At 33.4% G+C, this 3,470-nt stretch overlaps 1 protein-coding gene across 2 annotated transcripts in view; it reads left to right on the top strand.

Moving 5' to 3' along the window:
- LOC106464170 (DNA polymerase lambda-like) overlaps positions 1–3,470 on the top strand; it is a 69,036-nt gene that overhangs the window by 19,978 nt on the left and 45,588 nt on the right. The window lies entirely within an intron of this gene.

Genomic DNA, 3,470 nt, shown 5'->3' with positions numbered 1-3,470 from the left:
CCAGACTTATGTTTCTAGTAACACTAGTCTTACTCAAATCACTGCTTCCTCTTACACTGTTGTTCATTTGGTATGTTTAGATCTTTTATCCTTCTTCAGAGATAAATTCTGTTTTATACTAATTTAGTAATTTTTTGCATATAGCGTTGAGTTTGTTTGGAATTAAGCACAAAGCTACACAATGAGCTATCTGTGCTCTACCCACCACGGGCATCGAAACCCGGTTTTTAGCGTTGTAAGTCTCCAGACATACCGCTGCACCACTGGTGGGCTATAGCGTTGATCCACTTAAATTTTTATTTTAAAAGTGAAATCATATCAAGTTTTTTTCCCCCATTAACCTCATTCATGATAGTGATTCTATTCTAGCTTTCAAAATATATTTTCCAAATCAAGTACAGTTATTCTTACTCTGTAAACAATCTCTTGACTTTTTAATTCCAAATGTCCTTATGTCAACTTTCCCTGAAGTTCTCCACTCTCCTACTTTTCCCATGACTTATTGTGCAAGCTCTATGCAAAAATATGCAAGTTATGCTTTCCTACCACAAACTAAATTTTTCTTGTTGGTAGTCATGTGCTGTAAACTTCGGGTCTTTGTTTGCTTTGCTTATGATTTCTAATGATAACACTTTGGTTAATACAGATGGTTTTCATGATTGTGTGGATGATCAATTTACAAGACATTTGCCTTTTTTTTTCATGTTGCTGTAAAAGCCCATTCTTTTACCCAGTCCTATTCACGTTTGAGTGAGGGTGATTTGTCTGTTTTTACTGATCTTGAAGAAGTTTCTGCTAGTCTTATTTCTTTTTATCTGATGTATCTGTTACAGTTGAGGTGCTAGTACTGTGTTGGATTATTCAGTTTTATGAGACCTTATATCTTCTGCTTTCTCCAGATATTCAAGTTGTTACTGATGCCCTCAGAAATCAACATGATGTTAAAGTTTTTCACATTTGTGTGATCATCAGTTTTCTTTTCTGTATACTATGAATTGTCTATCTCTTATTTTGAGCTTTCTTCTTCAGTGCAGTTATTGGCTGTCAACTGCTCTTATTCACTTGATTTTTTAATCAGAATCAATTTTTTATTTTTGCAGCTCTCACTAACTTAGTATTGGATACCATGTGGCTTTTATGTACCTTTGGAATTGTATCTCACCATGCCATTTAAAAATACAAGACTCACCCTCCCGATGTTTCAGCAGACCTAGAAAATGTTTCCTCTATGCATTGTTCTGTTTTTGCAGAAATGTAATCAAAATTTATTTCTCATTCAGGAGAGGCTCTTCAGCAAGAGCTTATTAATAATCTAGCCTCATTTTTTCTCTTGTCATTATCTTCCTTTGAAATATCCGGCAGTACTCTTCTCCTTGACTTTTTCTGCTTCTTAGTCTTCTCCATTCCTGCTTCTACTTATTCCTTTCTTCACAAGTGAGTTGCCAAGTGAAGAAGCAAGTGGGGTGTTCTACTTTAACTCTTCAGTTTTGGATGTTCCCATCCATCTAGAATAATATAAGGTCAATTCTCCCATTAGTGGGTTCCTTGGATTTCTTAGATTCTTCAGTTTAATATTTCATCACATGTACTCCTATAATTTTATTTTTTTCAAAGTAGTCAGGAAATTGAAAATGTGTGATTGATCTCTCTCATCTCAATCACTATCCCCCCCCCCATTCTAAAATGGAAAATATGAGAATGTTACAAAAATATCTTTCACACAGACACTGGATAATAAAAGTGGATATCTAAGAAGCTTACATCCATATCCTCCATAATCTCACTGTAACGGGCATGTGGGGAGCTTGTGGGCTTAGTCATTGGGTTCGACCTTACACTCATTACAAAGAAATTTAGTTAGATATTGGGTCATGCTTTTGTAAGCAGAGCACACAAGCCACCAACTTGAGGAAGTTTACATGTGGAAGAAAGAACTCATACAGAAACAGCTGAATACAAAATAATTTCTTTATTTAAACACATTTGAACAGTTCATTTATATTGAAACTCTCAAAGTTTTCTTGTGGTAAAATTAACTCTAAATCATTGATTTCTTCATTTGGAAAGCCTAGATGTTCATTAATACGCCCATGTATTACATTCAATAACATAGATATGACATTAGTTGTCTGTTAAGTTAACATGAGAAATTCTCTTGGTCATAACATGTATAATGGTATTAACAATTTTTCTAAGATATCTTTAAGTAATTCCACTTTAAGCATTTTCAAGTCTACTATTTTTTTTAGTACAGTTAATGATCATCACTTTTCTCTCTTTATACATTATTGAACCTTAAGTGAAACACTTAGACTAGATCAGAAATAGCATTCTTACAAGGAGTTTGTGCAAGGAACTTCTTGTGGATTCTGGATTACTGCCATCTTCCGTCTGAAGTCAGAGAAGTGCCATTTAGAGTCAGAAACACAGAATTATATACACAATTTTTTAGTGTTTTTCTGATTGCTCAAGAAGTTTGGCAGATTTACATTCAGAAGTAGCTGCATAACCAGTAGTAACCAGTTAAAATGAATAATTCTGTCGGTCTTATAACTGTATTAAAAATTCTTCTAAGATATTTTTAAGCATTTTTGCATCTACTATTTCTTTAGTTTAGTTAATTTTCTTTTCTCTCTTTATACATTATTGAACCTTAAGTGAAACAATGTTAGACTAGATCAGAAATAGTATACTTACAAGGAGTTTGTGCCGGGAATTTCTTGTAGATTCTGAAGTCAGAGAAATGCTGTTTTAGAGTTAGAAACACAGAATTATATACAAAATTTGTGTTTTTCTGATTGGTCAAAAAGTTTAGCAGATCTACATTCAGAAGCAGTCCTTTTAACTCGATTGGTACAAGAGGAATCTTCAAGCAACAAGTAGACTATTTCATCAGACTGTAACCAAAATCCACTTATTGAGCTTCCTTGTTGCCACCTTTTGATGCCACAGGAGCCATCAATCATTTATGTGCACATTAATCACAGATCTCTCCTGAGCTTTTCTAGACATTGTACAAAGTAGGATTTGGATATATTATTACATTTCAAGATACATTTTTTCTTACTTTTGCTTGCAAGAAGAAAAATAAATTTTTTGTTATCTATGCTTTTGATGCTCCACGTACCTTATTTTATTGAATAATTATACGCATTATCCAGATAGTTTTCTTACCCAAGATCTGTATTAAGTCATCAAGAAATTAATGTCGTGTTTTGGAACACTTTCATTAACCATCCCCCAAATATATATAACATATAATAATTAAACGAACCACCGAAACGTCACGTTAGTGTAGCCTATATAATGTGTAAAATTTAGTATAATCCCTTGTAGTGATGAGACACACACATTCGGCATGTTATGCTGTTTGAATACAAGAAGGGAAACAATGCCTCTATAGCCACAAAGAATATCAAAGAAGTTTATGGAAATGTTTTGAACATTTGTAAATATCAACAATGGTTCAG

The sequence above is a fragment of the Limulus polyphemus genome, unplaced genomic scaffold, assembly GCF_000517525.1.
Source record: "Limulus polyphemus unplaced genomic scaffold, Limulus_polyphemus-2.1.2 Scaffold1577, whole genome shotgun sequence".
Classification (NCBI taxonomy): Eukaryota; Metazoa; Arthropoda; class Merostomata; order Xiphosura; family Limulidae; genus Limulus; species Limulus polyphemus.
The sequence above is the reverse complement of the archived record's forward strand: the minus strand, read 5'-3'. Positions and strand labels throughout refer to the sequence as shown.